General features: G+C 36.0%; 1 long non-coding RNA gene across 4 annotated transcripts in view; it reads right to left on the reverse strand.

The window, feature by feature from the left end:
- The window catches only part of LOC143661778 (uncharacterized), a 127,732-nt gene that overhangs the window by 47,503 nt on the left and 59,365 nt on the right, over positions 1–20,864 (reverse strand). For 3 of the 4 annotated variants that reach the window (XR_013164831.1, XR_013164833.1, XR_013164830.1), the window contains 2 exons: positions 15,437–15,615; positions 4,979–5,082 (listed from right to left, as the gene is read on the reverse strand). This is a non-coding gene — a long non-coding RNA (uncharacterized LOC143661778). The remainder of the gene's footprint in view (positions 1–4,978; positions 5,083–15,436; positions 15,616–20,864) is intronic. The other variant, XR_013164832.1, reaches the window with a different exon arrangement.

The raw sequence follows: 20,864 nt of genomic DNA on the forward strand, positions 1-20,864 counted from the left end.
TGAGAATAATCATCCTTGCTTATTCCTGATATTAATTGAGTATGTTGCAGATTTTTGTAGATGCCCTTAATCAGGCGGAGCATGTTCCCCGGTATCCTTAGTTTTGAATTTTGCCAAATGTCTTACTACATCTGTTGAAATAATTTTGTGTTTCTTCTCCTTTATTCTATTAATATTATCTATTCATTGATTTTCAGAGACTAAACCAACCTTATCTTCCCAGGATAGATGTCATTAGGTCATGATGCATTGCATTTTCATAGATAGTCAAATTCACTTCACTGATATCTTGCTTAGAATTTTTCCATATATTTTCATGAAGACATTGATCTGTTTGCTCTCTTAAGATATCTTTTACTGGTTAAAATGGGCCTCATATAAAAAGTAGAATGTTTCCTCTCCTCTATTTTCACCAGTGAAGCCATAAGTATATGGAGTTCTCATTGTGACTGGTTTTAATTATGGATCCAGGATCTTTAATTGATATATAACTGCTGATTTTTCCTATTGTTTCCGTCTGCTTTGGTAATTTGTGTCTATCAAAAAATTTATACATTTCATATAGGTTGTCGAATTTATTGGCATGAAGTTGCACTTAAAATTCATCTTTTATCCTTTAAATATCTAAAGGCATGGTAGAGATATTTCCCCTTTCATTCCTGATATTGGTAATGTGTGCCTTCACTTTTATTTTCTTGATCTCTCTGGCTAAAGGTTTATTGACTTTATTGATTTTTTTTTCCAAAGGAACAGCTTCAGTTTCACTTATTTTCTCTATTCCTGTTCTGTTTTCCATTCCATTGATTTCTGCTCTTCATCATTTTCTTCTTTTTTTCTTTTTTTTGTAGGTAGAATTTGTGCTTCATATTTTTCTAGTTTCTTAAGTTGGAAGCTTAGCTCATTGGTTGGAGACCTTTCTTCTTTTACTTACATAGGGGTTCAAAGCTACAAGCTTTAAGCATACTTTAATTTCATCCCACAGATTTCAGTATGTTGTATTCTAGTTATCATTCTGTTCAAAATGGATTTTTAACCCTCTTATGATATCTTTTTTTTTGGTGCAAGGGTCATTTTAAGTTTTGTTGTTTAAATTTTGATATACAGGTTGTTCCTCTTTATGTTAATGTTATTGATTTCTAATTTAATTCCATTGTGGTCAGACCATGTGCTTTATATAATTTAAAACTTTTAAAAGTTATTAAGCTTGTTTTGTGATTCAAAATATGGTCCAGGCTAAGAAACATACAATACATTACTTGAGAAGAATGCATATTATGCTGTGGATGGGTATAGTTTTCAATAAATACCAATTATGTCAATATCGTGGCTGGTGTTCAAATACCTTTTGTCTTTGCTGAAGTTTTATCTGGTTGTTAATAAATTACTGAGAGAGGGTACTGAAATCTCCAACTGTAAGTATGGAATTACCTGTATTTTCCTTTAATTCTGTCAATTCTTGTTTCATATATTTTCAAGGTTTATTATCAGGTAGATAATCATTTATGATTGCCATTTTTAATTGACCTATTTTTTATTATAAAGTGGTATCTATGGCAATTCCTTCATTTCAATGCCTTATTTTATTGTACACTTATAAAAGCACTTCAGCTTTCCTTTGTGAGTGTGCTATTTACACACACCATCCAATTACCCTTTCTATCCAATTACTTAAAACTCATATGCTTTTATGGACAGCAAATATATTGTCCTTGTTTTTATTTTGTCAATTCTGACAACCTCTGCCTTTTACTTGGTCTGATTTGTCCAGTGATATTTAAGGTGATTGTTGATATTATTAGTATGAGTCTTCAATTTTGAAAATTTTTCTCTACTTGTCCTCTCTGCTTTCTATTTTTAAAGTCTTATCTCCCTTTTCATTATTTGAATTTACATTTTTGAAATTTAATTTTGATTTTTCTATTGGCTTTTTAGCTATTTTTGAATGTTTATAGTGGTTCCCTAAGCAATTACAATACATATCCTTAAGCATTCACATTTCACTTACTGTTAATAATGTATTATTGCAGTTAGAACATATAATAGCCCCCGACTTTAATCATGGTTGCGACCTGTACAGAGCTACAGAAGTTATATTCAAAGGGAGCTACTCTGTGTTGTTCAAGCCTCCTAAGCAGTTTATACTGAAAGGAAACAGTGTCTGTTCTTAATTAAATGAAGCCCCCTCTTCCTCAAATGACAAAAGTAAAGTGCCAGATAAATTTTAGAAAGTAATTTCGTAATAATAATTTAGCGGGACCTGACAAAGCATTTTATTTATATTACATGTAGTAGATAATTGAATGTTGTTCTTCACAATGAACTAATGGCAATTGTCAGAAAATATGATAGTAGTTTGCAATTGCATAGCATGTTTCTTCTAATGAGTTCAATACTTATTCTATGGTCTACTTCTTCCTACAATAAATTGGAAGAATTCACATGTGTAATATCTCATGCATAGTATCAAAGACAAGATGAAAAGTTAGTAACAAAGATAAGATGAAAGTATAAAAGATAGTCGCAGTGATAAGATGAAACTTTGGTTTGCAATTAGAATCAAAGATAACTCTCATCAAGCTGACATCAGTTCTTAACATTAATCAGGATACCCAGTGTGGTAGATTGAAGCTGTATGTACCCATGAAAAGTTCATCCATTCCTGTGAATGTGGACCTATTGCAAGTAGGATCTTTTGATGAGGCTACTTCAGTTAAAGTGTGACACTTTCTTTCAGGATAGGTTTTAATCCTCCTACTGGCATCCTTTATAAATGGGATAAATACAGAGAGAGAGAGAGCACACATGCACTGGGAAAAGGAATAACTGAAATCAATGAAACCAGGAAGAGAAAGGAGAGACCATCAGATACTACCAAGTGCCCTGCCATGTTTCAGTGGAGGCCAGGATGCTGGCAGCCTGTCTTCAGAAAGAAAACATCATTCTGATGATGCCTTAATTTGGAAAGTTTAATGGCCTCAAACTGTAAACTTGTGAGCTCATAAATTCCCATTGTTCAAAGACAACGCATTTCATAGTATCTGTCTTAAGCAGCCTAGGAAACCAAAACAGATTTTGGTGCCAAAAAAGGGGAGTGCTGCTGTTGTAAATAACAAAAATGTAGAAATGGCTTTGCCATTGAGTGAGGGGTAGAGGCTGGAATAATTGTGAGTGGCTTTGTTTCTCTTCTTGCTTTGAAGAGAATGTTGGCAGAAAAATGGATGCTAAAAGTAATTCCAATTAGGTCATAGACAGAAATGATGAATGTGTCCTTACAAACTGGGAGAAACACACCTCTTGTTTTAAAGAGGTAGAAAACTTGGAAAAATTGTGTTCTGACTTAGATGGAAGGCAGAATTTTAAAATGGATTTTTAGCTGATTAGTTTTCCAAACTAAATGTGGAAAGTGAGTCCTGGCCTCTTCCTGAAGGTTATAGTAAAATGCAAGAAGAAAGGGAAAAGCTGAGAACTGAACTTCTGGGTATTAAAAAAAAAAAAACAAAAAAAACAGAATTCAGAAAATTCTGAGTTTCTGGAAAGTGAATCCACAGAGAACAGTGTTCCGTGTGAGGGTCAGCCATGCCAGTGCGAGTCAGGATAGGAAATGTAATTTTCTAGAAAGTATCTGTGGAAATTTTTCTGTCTGATTGTTTGGGCTGCTGTATACCATGTGCAAAATTGACAAGTTTTTTTGTGAGATCTGTATGAATGGAACTAATGCTAAGTTGAACTAAAAGGGACAAAAAAGGTGCCGATTGAAGGAAAAATCACTTCAAAGACAGAGCCATGGAAGCTGAGGTCTGGACTGAAGACATCTTCTTGGGCCAAGACTACAAATCCACCAGGTGTATGGAAAGGGTGAGTCTGCCCCAGCATTTGGAGAGGGTGGAAAGGACCCTGCTCTGTCAGGCCCAGTGGTCTAAACATGCTGAAGATATCTACCTAGGTCTAACAACTGTGCTGGTTTGAAAGGATTTATGTACCCTAGAAAAACCATGTTTTAATTCTAATCAATCTTGTGAGAGCAATGGTTTCCTTTAGTCCTTAATACTATAGGTTGGGCCTTGATTAGGTCATCTCCATGGAGATGTGACTCAATCAATTGTGGGTATTAAACTTGATTAGATGGAGACATAGCTCCACCCACTCTACATGGGTCCTGATTAGTTTACTGGAATCCTGAAAAGAGGAGACACTTTGGAGAGAGTTCCTTTTGAGAATTAGGAGAGAGCTGCAGAACTATGACAAAAGGATGAGAGAATCACAGAGTCCACCAGCCAGCAACCTTTAGAGATGAAGAAGGAAAATGCTTCCCAGGGAACTTCATGAAGCAAGAGGCCTGGAAAGAAAGCTGGCAGATGCCACCACGTTTGCCATTCGAAGAGAGAAACCCTGAATTTCATTGGTCTTCTTGAACCAAGGTATCTTTCCCTGGATGCCTGATATTGGACATTTCTATAGACTTACTTTTGGACATTTCCATGGCCTTTGAACTGTAAACTAGCAACTTATTAAATTCCCCTTTTTATAAGCTGTTCTAGTTCTGGTATATCACATTCTGGCAGCTAGTAAACAAGAACAACAACTATAAACTAAGTTCTCAAGATCATGTACTTTTTAAAGAACATTTTGATTAATTTCAATATTGACTATTTCCTGGGTATACTGGATATTTCATAACTTTTCTTATAACTCTTGGGCCCTTGGAAGAACATACACACAAAAATAATGTCCATTTATGGATAATTATTAAAAATAATTAATGAATATTTTGGCTAGAAATTTTGTGACTTGAAGCAAGTTACTTAAACTCTACTTGACTCCATTTTCCTGACCTATAAAATGGTATTGCTAATAATTACATGACTCTTAGCTTCCTCAGAGGAATATTTACTCAAATAGAAGACCTTTTGAAAAAGTAAATAATAAATGCAATCAATTTCTTAGCGATAATATGAACAAGATGTTCTTAATCACTTACCACTGATATTTAACAGACCTTGCTTCTCATTGGATGAATGTAGCTTCATCTCGTAAGAGGTACTTCCCAGGTTCTCAGTACCAGTGACACATATGGAGCTCATACTTGGGGTGGAGAAGAAATAAGAGAAAGAGAATATCATATGGTTTAACCACTAGGCATAGTGAACTTAAAATGAAGCAGTTTGCCAAATTTTGATATTTTAACTTATTAAATGCCCATTTATTACAAATCTGCTATGTTCAGCTCCCCTGCACTGGCTCAAACTTTCAACAGTTAATCTGAGTGTTTTGGCAGGCTTCAGGTAGAAATTGGTGAATTTAAACATCTTGAATTTAAAAATACAAGACACACCAGATTTAACAAAGCAAATGACCAATCAAAATACATCTCTAGTAGAACTCTGAAATGATCAAAGCTTTAACCTCAAATGAAAGGTAGAATATATGCTGGCATATCAAACTATGACAAATTGAGTAGCTTAAAACAATAGCAATATATTCTGTCATGGTTCTGGAGGCTGTAAGTCAACAATCACAGTGCCAGAAGAGTCAAGTTACTCCCACGGGTCTAGGGAATAACCCTTCTTCACTTCTCCCTAGACAATTCTTGGCATTCCTTGGCAAGTGGCAGCACAAGTTCAATCTTTGCATCCTTTATCATATGACATTCTTTCTATATGACTGTGTCTCTGTGTTTTCATATGGTCTTCTTGTAAGGACCCAGTTATACTATATTTAGGGTCCAACCTAATACACTATGACCTCATCTTTTTTTTTTTTGTATTTTTTTATTAATTAAAAAAAAGAAAAGAAATTAACACAACATTTAGAAATCATTCTACATATGCACTCAGTAATTCTTAGTATCATCACATAGATGCATGATCATCATTTCCTAGTACATTTGCATCGATTTAGGAAAAGAACTAACAAAACAGCAGAAAAAGATACAGAATGTCAATATAGAGAAGAAAATTAAAATAATAATAATAATAAAAAATATATATATAAAAAAGGAAAAAGAAAAAACAAAAACAAAAGAAGAAACAAAAGATACAAACAAACAAACAAAAAAACTATAGTTCAGGTGCAGCTTCATTCAGTGTTTTAACATAGTTACATTACAATTAGGTATTATTGTGCTGTTCATTTTTGAGTTTTTGTATCTAGTCCTGTTGCACAGTCTGTATCCCTTCAGCTTCAATTACCCATTATCTTACCCTGTTTCTAACTCCTGCTGGTCTCTGTTACCAATGATATATTCCAAGTTGATTCTCGAATGTCGGTTCACATCAGTGGGACCATACAGTATTTGTCCTTTAGTTTTTGGCTAGACTCACTCAGCATAATGTTCTCTAGGTCCATCCATGTTATTACATGCTTCATAAGTTTAGTCTGTCTTAAAGCTGCATAATATTCCATCGTAGGTACACACCACAGTTCGCTTAGCCACTTGTCCGTCGACGGACACTTTGGCCATCTCCATCTCCTTGCAACTGTAAGCAATGCTGCTATAAACACTGGTGTGCAAATGTCCGTCTGTGTCTTTGCCCTTAAGTCCTTTGAGTAGATACCTAGCAGTGGTATTGCTGGGTCATAATCCATTCTGCCAGTCTATGTCTTTTGATTGGGGAATTCAGTCCATTAACTCTTAGTGTTATTACTGTTTGGATAATATTTTCCTCTACCATTTTGGCTTTTGTATTATATATATCATATCTGATTTTCCTTCTTTCTACACTTTACTCCATACCTCTCTCTTCTGTCTTTTCGTATCTGACTCTAGTGCTCCCTTTAGTATTTCTTGCAGAGCTGGTCTCTTGGTCACAAATTCTTTCAGTGACTTTTTGTCTATAAATGTTTTAATTTCTCCTTCATTTTTGAAGGACAATTTTGCTGGATATAGGATTCTTAGTTGGCAGTTTTTCTCTTTTAGTAATTTAAATATATCATCCCACTATCTTCTAGCTTCCATGGTTTCTGCTGAGAAATCTACACATAGTCTTATTGGGTTTCCCTTGTATGTGACAGATTGTTTTTCTCTTGCTGCTTTCAAGATCCTCTCTTTCTCTTTGACCTCTGACATTCTAACTAGTAAGTGTCTTGGAGAACGCCTATTTGGGTCTATTCTCTTTGGGGTGTGCTGCACTTCTTGGATCTGTAATTTTAGGTCTTTCATAAGAGTTGGGAAATTTTCAGTGATAATTTCTTCCATTAGTTTTTCTCCTCCTTTTCCCTTCTCTTCTCCTTCTGGGACACCCACAACACGTATATTTGTGCACTTCATATTGTCATTCAGTTCCCTGATCTCCTGTTCAAGTTTTTCCATTCTTTTCCCTATAGTTTCTGTTTCTTTTTGGGATTAAGATGTTCCATCCTCCAGTTCACTAATTGTAGCTTCTGTCTCTTTAGATCTACCATTGTAGGTATCCATTGTTTTTTCCATCTTTTCTACTTTTTCCTTCACTCCCATAAGTTCTGTGATTTGTTTTTTCAGATTTTCTATTTCTTCTTTTTGTTCAGCCCATGTCTTCTTCATGTCCTCCCTCAATTTATTGATTTGGTTTTTGAAGAGGTTTTCCATTTCTGTTCGTATATTCAGCATTAGTTGTCTCAGCTCCTGTATCTCATTTGAACTATTGGTTTGTTCCTTTGACTGGGCCATATCTTCAATTTTCCGAGCGTCATCCATTATTTTCTGCTGGTGTCTGGGCATTTGATCAGATTTCCCTGGGTGTGGGACCCGGCTGGTTGAAAGGTTTTTCTGTGAAATCTCTGGGCTCTGTTTTTCTTTTCCTGCCCAGTAGGTGGCGCTCGTGGCGCTCGTCTGTCTGCGGGTCCCACCAGTAAAAGGTGCTGTGGCTCCTTTAACTTGCCAATCCGAATCTCGCAGTCGGCTCAGGAAACCGCGCGTGGAGGGGGGGTCGCCGGCCACCGTGGCTTGGGGGAGTGCTGGTCCAAATTGCCCAGCTGGCCCGAGACGCCAAGCGTGGCGGGAGGGCCCCGCTATCCAACGTTCCCAGTCGGACCGGGAAGCCACGTATGTGGAGGGGACCCCAGTCGCCAGCTGCCCCGGCCGGGAAAACGCGCGCCCCTCGGGTATCTCACCGCAGCGGATTCTCCCTGCCTGTTCAGCCGTTCCAGAATGGGGTATGCTGTCTTTTTGGTCTCTGTCGTGGCTCTGGGAGCTGTTTTGTATTGTTTCTGTTTCTTTAGTTGCTGTTCTGGAGGAGGAACTAAGACCCGCACTTCTTACTAAGCCGCCATCTTCTCCGGAAGTCTATGACCTCATCTTATCTTAACTAATTACATTTGGTGTTGCACAAAACAAGAACAAGGCTTCAAGCCTCCCAGAACATTACCTGAAAACGGAACAAACTGGGCTGAGGCTCCAAAGTTTCAGGAAGTAAGTTTTTATTTTCTATGGCCATAGGGCTCAGTTGAGTACCCTGTGAAAGTATGAGCCCTGAACAAAAGACAACCTTAGCTTTTATAGACCATATTACATGATAGAGATAAGGTAAGCTTAATATGGCAACTGGTGATGTTAAAGCGAAAACTATTGGTTGGTTTAAATTGAGAAGGGTGCAAAGCTGGGTTATAGAAGCAGATGAGCCATTAGGGGAGGGGTCCCTATCCTAGGAATGTGCTTATCTTGCTTTCTTGCAGTTTCACCCACTCCTGGAGGCTAGGGGTGGGGGGTTGGCGATTTTCTACAGAGGAGGCAGCCAAACCAGAAGAAGAAGGGGGAGAGAGGTCTGCCTGCTGCAAAGCCTGCTTGCTACACTGCAAGGCGCTATTTCCAAATCAGAACACATTCACAGTTTTCTGGGCTTAGGACCTCAGCATATCTTTTTGGTGGACACAATTCAACTCATAGCAAAGACAACCAAAGCTGGTTAATATTTTCCTGGAACTAGAGTAGAAAATAGCTCCTTACTGAAAAGGTCCTATCAATTACCCTCTGCTTGGATCAGTAGCATCTAAGGAAATTTATAGGCCATAAGAGAAGTCAGGAGTACGTTGACAGGAACTCATTGCGTGCTAATAAATGAAATGGGGACTTGGGCCAAAGAATGAACTGCATAAATACGCCAACTTTATTTTCTTTAATCCAGGATTCTAACCATGAAAAATGACCTCTGACATCAAGGTGGGTAAATTTGGGAGAAAGAAGGAAAGAAGTTATAAATCCTCCAGGTGTTAAACATGTCCTCTAAGCAGAGATAGATAACCACCAGATCACCAAACAGCCTATGATTCTGTGGAATCACTCTAAACCACAAGGACCTCAGCTAAACCACGAAAATGCCAAGAAAGCAGAGATTATAAGATAGTGTTAGGCTCATTGATGACAATGTCAAGCCCAAGCTTATCAAATATCTCAAATACTCTGTGTTCTAGAACCATTGTTTTCTACCTGGCATGGATAGCCCTAATTCTATTCAAAGAAGAGAAATACACAGAAAGGAGCCAACATGAACACTATCCTTAGCAAAATGAAGAAGATAAAAAAAAAAAAGGAGGAGGAGGAAAATAAAGTGGAGAAAGTGAAAGGGAAAAGAAAAAACAAGCAATATGAAAGGTCAATGGCAGATAAAGAATATCCACTTGATGACTAAGTATTTCAAGTATTAATCCATACTTTTGAGGGGATTAAAGATTAATTTTTTAAAAACACAAAGACCTTATAAGAAAAAATATAATAAAATATTATGCTGGAATAGCTCTGGAAAATAAATAATAAACATTAAGAAATTATAATAAAAAGTAATAGATTTATCATAGGAATTGGCTGAAGGGACTGCATTAGCAAGTCTGAATTCTGTAAGGTAGGCTGCATGTTGGGATCTCTGATGACAGTTTCAATGAATTCCCCTGGAGAAGCTGGCTGACTGCAGTAGAAACAGACATTCTTCCTTCCGGTTGCTGAAATCATCACTTCTTACTTTAAGGCCTTCAGATGTTTGGATGAGACTCCTCTTATTGCTGCAAGTAATTTCCTGTGTTGTTGGTAGATGCAATTAGCCAGAGATGCAACCAACTGAGCAATTTAAATTCATAAAAGGCATTGGCAGTAACAAGCAGGCTTGTTTCCTTAACCAAACATCTGGACACCATCACAACCATCACAGTTACTCATATATAGGAAATACCTTTTAGTGTTTTCCCCACAATGTCCGGTTTGGGTGGGTTTCTGCTCCAGTCTGAATATTCTCCACACTACCCCATTATGATTACTAACTCTTTTGCACAATAATGAAGTTTGCACAATAATAACGAAAATAGTAGTGTTTTTTCTTCAGAGCAGTGTGAAAACATTGAACAGTTTAAAACAGGAGATGACGTAACAAAATTCACATTTTAGATATGACTTGGGTTATAGTGTTGTAGATGTAAAATGGACATACAGGCTTAAAAATCCAGACATCATATGTGAGGTAGATGGGGAGTTTTCAAAACCACCATTGGTGGAAGGTGTGTTTAGGTAGGGTCATTTTTGTTTATTGTAATGGAATACGGATTTTAATGACTGAGAAGGCTTGTTTAGAGATTCATGTATTTAATATTTGTCATGTTTCTACTGTATCTCTGCACTTTGCACACATGTAAAAAATAATCTCCTCACCCCGGAGGGGCTCTAAGTCTAAACCCATTCTGATAAGGTGCCTAGAAACAAGTGTAAAATAGGAAAGTTTGGACAGTTAAGAAAATTGACTCAACTGATGGTTTAAAACTTACTGATGGTTTAAGGTATTTAAAAATATAAGAAAAAAGATAATAGTGAAAGGAGAGAAAATTCCAATGCCAAACTGAAAAGTTTTCAGAACGTATTCTGTGGTATGAATTGTTTGTGTTTATGTATGTATGCATGCATATATACATAATAAATAATATATTTGCATGTATATGTAGATATAGAGAATATATATTATCTATCTATGTATATATACAGATGATCATATTACAAAAAATAATAAAGGAAGGGTGAATCTCTTATTTTACAAATTCCCTAATCCTCATTAATGCAAATATATTCTTCAATAATAGAAGTCTTTCAATGGGAAATAAGATTTTGTGCATTATATAAATGAAACTATATAGAGGGCTGCAATACTCTTCTAGGTATAATTTCTCACGTTCTTCATTTCAAAGATCTAGGTAAATAGGTTTCATTTATTGTCTAATGCTGTCATTTCTACGATTCTCTAAAGCAGTAGGAGGGTTTTATATCTTCATTTTAACTTGAGGAGAAACTCATTTTGATATTTTGTTCTCTAAATTTCAGATACAGTTAAGTTACTCACAATGATAAGATAAAACTACATATAAGCTTCTTTGAGTAAACCCAGAAAAACATTTAGAAAATATTGAGATAGATGATCTTGGATGACAGCACAGGAGAGCGAAACAGCACTGAATTGGAAGAAAAGATGTTTATATTCCAGCCCAGCCTAAATCTCTCCAAGAAGCCTAAGAGAAATTGTTTCATCACAGCAGACTCAGTTTTCTATCTCTATAATAAAAAACTTAGATTTGTTTATCTTCAAAACCCCATTCAACTAGGAAACCATCAGTCCCTCTATTTAGCTACTAATTATTGACCTACCTACCTACCATCTACTATTTCTTCACAGATTATTTGTCTATACCTAAAATCCATTCTAACATGTATTTTATTTTAAAATCATCTGTCTCTGGAGACTCTGAGAACTATTGAGATATAAAAATGTGGACTTGGTTTAGAGGCAGCCAATCTGAGATACACCTCAAATCTATCAGTTATCAAATCCATTAACACTCAAGATTGAAAGACTCCATGCTCTTTTGAAAAAAGAGCAGGGAGACATTTTTAAAAAGTAATGTTCTTAAAAACAGAACTACATGTTCAGCTGCAAAATGTAAACAGCTTGGAAGTTATCACTCCTGTCCTTACATCAAGGGAAGAAAAAGAACAAGTTGAGAACAAATAACTTTTCTTAGACCTATCAGAAAATTTGTGGTCAAAGCACACACAGTCACTCAAAAATCTCAGAAGGGAGGGTTAAATACAGAAAATCATAGCCAATGTCAATTTACCTGTACCAGAAGTCCCTGGAGTGTGGAGTGAAATATTTACAATGTTGGGGGGAAGAAAACAGACACAGCACAATTACAGAAGTAAACAAAAGTAAGGGTGAAATAAAAATTTTCTCAGACAAATGAAAACTGAAGGAATCTGTTGCCTGCAGATTTGCCCTGTAAGAAATTGCTAAAAGAAGTTGTTCAGTGAGAAAGAACTGATGTAGATTAGGAACTTGAATCTTTGTAAAGAAGTAAAAGAAAAATAAAATCTTATTTTTCTTATACTTCAGTGATCTAATAGATAATTCTTTGTTCAAAGAAATAATTGTAACAATGCATTGATACTTAATTTGAATGCAGCAATAGTATATGGGATGGGAAGAAGGAATTAGAAATAATCAGTTGTAAGATACCTGTGCTGCATACGAAAAAGTATAAGGTTATTTGAAAATAGACTATAATTAGTTTTGTTTTGCTTTTTTTTTTTTTTGCATGAGCAGACACCGGGAGTTGAACCTAGGTCTCTGGCATGGCAGTAGAGAACTCTGCCTGCTGAGCCACCATGGCACACCCTAATTAGTTTTAAATGCAAACTTTAGAGCAAATTTTATTTTTTTAAATATAATTGATAGGTTATGTGAGAAGAGAAAATCAAATCATATGAAATGCTCAAATAAAACTGGAGAAGGCAGAGAAATAATGAAAGATGAAAGACAAACACAGGAGAAGTACAATGAATAGAAAACAGCTACCAACATGGTAGGTATCAACCCAACCACATCAATAATCATTCTAAATATGAATAGTCCAAATATATCAATTAAAAGGCATGAGAAAGAAGATGACCTGGCTGTATGTTGTCTACAAGCAGCAGGAAAAAAATCAGTAAGAATACCGTTGGACTGTATAACATCACAGGGAACTAGGTAATGAACATTTATAGACTACCTCATCCAAAACAGCACAATGCACAGTATTCTTAAGCTCCCATGGAACAGTCACCAAAACAGACCATGTCTTAGGCTATAATATATAAGTTAGAAATTTAAAACAATCAAAATCATAAAAGATATTCTCTCAGATCACATTGGAATTAAATTAGAGGTTGTTAACAAAAAGATAACACACCTCTAAGCTACACATGAATCAACGAAGAGAAATTTAAAGGATATATTTTGAATTAAATGAAAATAAAAATCAACCTATCAAAATTTATGGGACGCCTTGAAAATAGTTCTTAGAGGGACATTTTATAGCATTAAATGCATATAGAAGAAAATAAAAATATATTTAAAATCAATCTAACCTTCCACCTTAGAAAGTTTAAAAAGAAGAGAAAATTAAATCTAAAGTAAGCAGAATAAAAAAAAATACATATTAGGGAAGAAATAAAAGAAATTGAAAACAGGAAATCAATAAAACCAAAGTCTGGTCATTTGATAAGATCAATAATATTGATAAAACTCTCGTCAGGGTAATCAAGGCAAAGAACCCAGAACGGCCAGCATGGTAGTGAGACGAGCAACATTGAACATCTGACGTTACTTAACTTCAAGACTTACTATAAAGCCACAATGATCAGTGCAGCATAGTATGAAAGAAAAGACACGAAGATGAGAATAGAGAACCAAGAAATAGACCCACACAAAATCTAGTCAACCGATCTCTACAAACAGCCGGTGGTTCAGTGGAGAGAAGCTAGTCTTCTACCAAATGGGGCTGGGACAACTGAATGACCATTTACAAAAAGGACCTAAACATAGATCCTGTGCCTCTCACAAAAGGTAACTCAAAATGGGTCACAGATGTAAATGTAAAATGAAAAAAATGATAAAACTTCAAGGAAATCTAGTTGATCTTGGTTTAGTGGTGAGATTTGCAACACAGCACCAAAACCATGATCCATATAAGAAGGACAAAACAAAATATTGGATTTCATTAAAATTAAAATATTCTGCTTCATTAAGAAAATGAAAAGACAAGTCACAGACTTGTAAAACATATACCCGATAAAGGACTAGTGTCAAAATATACAAAGTCTTAAAACTGAACGATAGGAAATCAAAGAAACCAATTAAAATGGACAAATATCTGGACAGAACCCTCACTAATGAGTATGCATAGTTGGCATGTGAGCTGGAAGAAAAAATGTGCAACATCATTGTTCATTAGTGAATTGGAAATTAAAACAATTATGAAATACAGCCATACACCTATTAAAAGAGCTAAAATCCAAAAATTTGGCCATACAAAATGCTGATGAGGATGTAGAGTAATAGGAAGTCTTGTTAACTGCTCATGGAATGCAAAATGGTACAGCCACTTACCAAGCCAAACCTGGTCATAGCATACATTCCAGCAATCACACTCCTAGGTATTTACCTGGTTGATTTTAGAGCCCATTTTCATACATAAAGCTATGCATGAATGTTTACAAATCTTCATTCATGTTTGCCTAAAACTAGAGGAATCATGATGCCCTTCAGTACATAAGTACATAAATACACAGTGGTATATCCATAATATGAAATGTTATTCAGCAATATAAAGAAAAAGATATGGAGGAAACCTAAGTGCATTACCAGTAAGCAAAAGATGCCAGATTGAAAAAACTACATACTTTTATGATTTCAATGACATGACAGTCTATAAAAGGCAAAACTACCAAGACTATGTTAATATCCATTGCTGTCAGGAGTTCGGGACAAGGGTAGGAGGATTAAATAGATGAGTGAAGCACAAAGAATTTTAGGGTGGTGAAACTGATCTGTAGGATACTATAAAGGTGGATACATACATTTGTCAAAACCGACATGACTTTACAATATAAAGAGCGAAACTTAATATATGTAAACTTTAAAAAATCATCAAGGAGATCAGAGATCTAGGAAAAAGCCTCAAGCACGACAAGAGTATCTCACTTCTAAATCAGTATCACTGAAGGAGGTGGAGAGAAAAAGTGAAACCTAAATAATTATGGGAAAGTGTGTAGTCTGTTAAGACTAAAGGCAAAGGAACTACACATAAGGACTATAGACCAGTCGATAAAGTTTTTCCCATAAGGGTGCAAAATATTCTGACATGGCTAATCAAGTACACTATTATTGAAAAATTAATTAAATGGGTAGCAGATGTTGGGAGGTAATTTTCTTACTAGCAGAAATCAAAATTTATAGGTCAGCAAGTGTAAAAGTCTAGAATGATATATGTTGTAATGGATTAAAGTTGGCGACATAAGTAAGAACTTATGTATAAGTTACTGTAGATAGAAATGTTTATACAGATATTTATAGATATGTCTATATACATCAGCGGGTACACACAAACATATTTCTTTTCTCTGTGAGAGGAGAAGCTCTAAGAGAAATAACATCTGATAGCAAATGCTTACCTGGCATCCAGATCTTCATTCATAAATGAAATGAGCCAGGGATCTTTGGAGAAATGGCTGATTCTAGGCCTGGGGCAGGAAATGTGCAAGATGAGTTCAGAGCATCTTGTGGTACACAAATATGTGGATACGGGAGCCAACCAAAAGCACTCCCAATGGCCAAAGCTGAAACAATTTCACTGATAAAATAAAGGAGCATGAGTAAAACCCAAGTATAAAATAAATATCCATAAATCAACATTATACAAATAATTAATTGAATAAAGTAATAAATGGGGAGAAAAGACAAATCTCCAATGCAGAAGAATTTTATGCCGCCAAAATTGGAGTGGGGGGAGCATAACTCCTCACTTCTTAGGGGTGGCTGAGCAAAGTGATTTCCTTCCAGAGAGTACAGTATCTAAAATGAGGAAGGGCAAGAGTGACTTGATAGTGGAGAAAACTGTAAACACTAGGGGACTACTTCAGCCAGCTGATCCAATCAACACCAACAGCTGTACGTCTTGCTGACAGTATGCACTCTTGAGATGACATGGTAAAAGCGGTAATTAATTTCTGTGATCTTCCTCTCCAAATCCCATAACCTCAGTCTAATCATGAGAAAACATCAGACACATTTCAGTAGAGAAGCAATCTACATAATACCTAACACTCCTCATTAAAACTTTCAAAGTCATCAAAAACAAGGAAAGTCTGAGAAACTGGTGGAGTCAAGTGGCGCCTAAGGAGACTTGATGACTAAATATAATGTAATATGCTGGATGGGGTCCTGAAACACAAAAAGGGCATTTGGTAAAAACCAGGGAATTTTAATAACCTTTGGACTTTAGTTAATAATAATGTATCAATATTCATTAATTATAGCTAATACACCACACTAATGTAAGGCGGTAGTAGCAGGGGAAACTTTGTGCAGGGGCGGGTGGTACATGGAAATTCGGTATTATGGACTCAATTATTCCAAATTCCCCTGATTTCAAAAAGCTTTTTCAGAACTATCAATTATTTAGTTTTCGCCCACGCTTCTCTCTTTCTCACCTATGTGCCTGAGAGCACTTCATTTATTCTTAATGGATAAATTAATCCTCAGGATTCAAAGACAAAGTAAATTCCTTCATCCACATTAAATGCCATGTTATCTCTCCAACTTTATTTTCAATTTTACCATACGCACAAACCTAAGCTCAAAAGCTTCAAAATCTCCTGAGCACTTGGCAAACCATGTGTTTGTTGGTTCTATTTCTTCACCTAGAATGTCTACGCTAATCCTTATGACGTTAAACAATCTCTGTTTTAGAAAATCCATGTAACTTCCTTTATTTCCACTAGTACTTAACAATAACCCTTGTGCACACTAAACTTTCCCTCCATCCAACAATGGATAGCCCTCATTTTTGGTGCATACTGCTTTATATGTATCTATTTAACTTTATGTATTTATTTATTATCATATGAAGTATATTGAACATGTCTGGAATGTAGGAATATGGTTTGTTTTGTAACTCAGCTAATTCTTATCAAAGAGCTATTGCTATAGTAAAGAGAATTATAGTATGGGGTTATATAAAGAGATTATAGTATAGGGTAACTTAGAAATCTTCTGGTCTCATATGCTCATGTTTGATTCATAAAATATACTCAGGTGTGAGCCCTCTTTGGCCAAAGCTCCAAAGCTAATAAATATTAGAGGATATTCAGAAGAAGGTCTGAAACCCAAATGCCCTTTATCTCCGTGTGGTCACATTTCGATGACCCCACAAAACTCTACTTGCTGGATAAATCAATGAGCAATGGATCAAATCACATGGATGACAAAGACCTATCTGTACAATCTGCTGTAGGGTGATATAGCTATCTCAAGGCACATGCTTTACAAACTTAGAATGTCTCAGAGCCTGGGAATGAAAAGATATCAGAGTAGCTACAACCCTAATTGCTCAGAAGCTCCCCTAAGAGGCTGCCACCTCTGGGAGAGAGAGAGCACAAAGAGTATCCCCACCACTTCTTCAGTTGACTGGATTATTTATTTATATTCTGTTTTAATTTCTTGTATGCAAAATATTCTTGAATTGAGGAAAGAAAGAATTTTGCATAAAAATATCTCATTGTAGGAGAGAGCAGGACAGATCGGGGACAAGCAGAACTAAAATTTCACTCTAAGAAACCACAGATAGAAAGGCAGACTAAACCAAAGTGAGCAGAAGAAGGGAAATATTAAAAGTAGAAACTGAAATCAATGAAATAGGAAACAAAGAAAAAAAAAAGAAAAATCAATGAAATCAGAGCTGTCTCTTTAAGAAAACAGATACCACTGATAAACCTCTAGAGAGACTGCTCAGGAAGAGAGAAAAGACAAATGACAATATCAAGACCGAGAGAGAGAACAACACTAAACAACTTACCGATATTAAGAAGAAATAAGGAAATATTATGAACAACGCTATGCCAATCTATTTGACAACTTAGATAAAATGGAAAAATTCTTTGAAAGACAAAAAGCAAATAGCTCCCTCAAGAAGAAATTACTAACTAGGATCTCATTCTATCTGTGAAAGAAATTTAATTCTTATTTAAAAAACATTCCCAGAAATATAATTTCAGGCCGATATGATCAACAATAAGTGACATAGCAAGACTGCAGATTACAAAGCCAATTTTCAATAAACAATATGTATAGTCAACAAATAATTGGAAAATGAAGTAATAAAACCAGTACCTTTTATGCTAGATTCAAAATTATGCAATACTTTGTGTTACGTTTGTCAAAATATGTATAATAACGGTGCACTGGCTAATATAAAACATTGCAGAGCTGAATTTTAGACAGACTTAAATAAGTAGAGAGATATACTGCACTAATTCATCCAAAGTCTCTATATTGTTAAGTGATTAGTTCTTCCCTAATCAACAGAATCAAAATCCCTGCAGGCCTGTTTGGAGAAATTGGCAAGGTGAGTCTAAGATTCCTATAGAAGGGCAAGGGTCTATTCAGAATAGCAAAAATAAATGAAAAAGAGGAACAAAGTTGAAGGATATATAATACCTGAGAAATCTGAATCGAATATCTATAATAGCTCCACACGTATATGTTCAATTGATTTTTTTATAAAGAAGCCAAGACTAATAATAATAGTAAGAGTAATGCACATAATAATATGCATAACATGTTGTTCTGGTTTGCTAGCTGCTGGAATGCAACACACCAGAGACAGATTGGCTTTTAATAAAAGGGGATTCATTTTGTTAGTTCTTCAAAGGAAGGGCAGCTAACTTTCATCTGAGGTTCTTTCTTACATGGGAAGGCTCAGGGTAATCTCTGCTGGCCCTCTCTCCAGGCCTCTGGGTTCCAACAGCTTTTCCCGGAGTGATTCCTTTCTGCATCTCCAAAGGCCTGGGGAGTGCTGAGATGAGGTATGCTGAGCTGCTTGGGCTGTGCTACGTTGAGCTCTCTCATTTAAGCACCTGCCAATTAAATCAAACATCATTCATTGCAGTAGGCATGCCTCCTAGCCGACTGCAGATACAATGAGCAACAGATGAGGTTTACATACCATTGGCTCATGTCCACAGCAATAGAACTAGGTACCTTCACCTGGCCAAGTTGATGCCTGAACCTAACTACCACACGTGTTTAGCATTCTGCCTTGAAAATATCAATCTCTCAACAAGAATGTGTTATGGGCCTGTGATGACACTAATGGATTAAGTATATAATACTCCTAACAATCCAATGATGAAGATACTATTAACTGTAAAATCAATACAAGCCATTTTAGAAATAAAGAAACCTGACTTTAGAGAGGTTGAATCACTTTGCTAAGGAAAAGCCATACAGATGGTAACTGGAAGATCTGGGAATTGAAACTGGGTTTGTTTAACTGCAGCACCACTCCAAAGGACCATTTGCATCATAATTACCTACAAATCTATCAAGTTTTCAGTTTAGAGAGTCCTTTACACATGTAATTCATTTGATCCTCATAACCACATATGAAGTTGACAGAGAAGATATTAGTTTCCTTGTTTCATATGTTGGAAAAAATTTGAGATTCAGAAATTTCACATAAATACAAGAACAGAAACACCCTTAGAGTGCACTAATCAATAAAGAAGCAATAGAAATCAAATTATCAATCCTATTGATTTAACTAATGACCTTTGCCTTGACTCAGCAAAACGAAAGTTTCTAATATACTGTCTAAGTAATTCACAGGTAGAGCCTATACTAGTCAGCTAACACTTTAAAGAAGGATAGTGTAAAGCCACTACACTTTTGTCTTATATAGTCTTCAGAAACTTTTATAAGCTCGGCTATTACATTCATGGTCTATTTTGAGTTTTTTTTTAAGTAAGGCTCAAAAGGGTCAAGATTCTTTTGTTTGTTTGTTTGTTTTTGCATATGGCTAATCACTCCAATATCATTTGGTGAAAGGCTATCCTTTCTCCAATATTACTATTATTATAATTGTCATTATTACTATTTGTGGTAGTTAGGTTCAGGTGTCAACTTGGCCAAGAAGGTACCTAGTTCTATTGCTGTGGACATGAGCCAATGGTATGTGAACCTCATCTGTTGCTCATTATATCTGTAGTTAGCTTGGAGGTATGCCTGCTGCAATGAATGATGTTTGATTTAACTGGCTGGTGCTTAAATGAGAGAGCTCAACACAGCACAGCCCAGCAGCTCGGCATACCTCATCTCAGCACTCACAGCTCAGCCCAGGCCTTTGGAGATGCAGAAAGGAATCACCCTGGGGAAAGTTGTCGGAACCCAGAGGCCTGGAGAGGCCAGCAGAGATCGCCCTGTGCCTTCCCATGTAAAAAAGTACTACAGTTGAAAGTTAGCTGCCTTTGCTCTGAAGAAATATAACTACACAAATCCCCTTTAATTAAAAGCCAACCCATCTCTTGCATGTTGCATTCTGGCAGCTAGCAAACTGAACGCTATTATTATATTATCATTAGGCAGTCTAGAATGCCAGCTCAAATTGTTATCCCTCTGAAGTATCTGTCCACAGAAAGAAAATTTTAGTATGATTTCATCTAAGAAAAATGTATTCAGTAGCAATATCAGTTAGAGTTCATGCTGTAAATATGGAGCCCTGTATTCAAACCAAAAGGTTTGATATTCAGGTTTTGCATCCTGAACACCTGATTCTATTGCAGGGTGATAGTGGGCTATCGGCTTCCCACAGACCCAAGGAGCATGAGCACAGGGTGTCTGAATCAGCCAGAACCAGGTGTTCAGATCCAAAGCCAAGAACCCTAATTAGGCTTTTTCAGCTGATATGGCTGGTTTGGCCTGGCAAATATTACTGAAACATCCTGGGAAAGGTGATGGGCATAAAAAATAGTAAATGGGCTCTCTGAAATTTTGGTGCCAGAAACAAGCTATTAACTGTGGTGATTTTAATAGAGGATATCTCTC

This window comes from Tamandua tetradactyla, chromosome 17, assembly GCF_023851605.1.
Source record: "Tamandua tetradactyla isolate mTamTet1 chromosome 17, mTamTet1.pri, whole genome shotgun sequence".
NCBI classification, from domain to species: domain Eukaryota; kingdom Metazoa; phylum Chordata; class Mammalia; order Pilosa; family Myrmecophagidae; genus Tamandua; species Tamandua tetradactyla.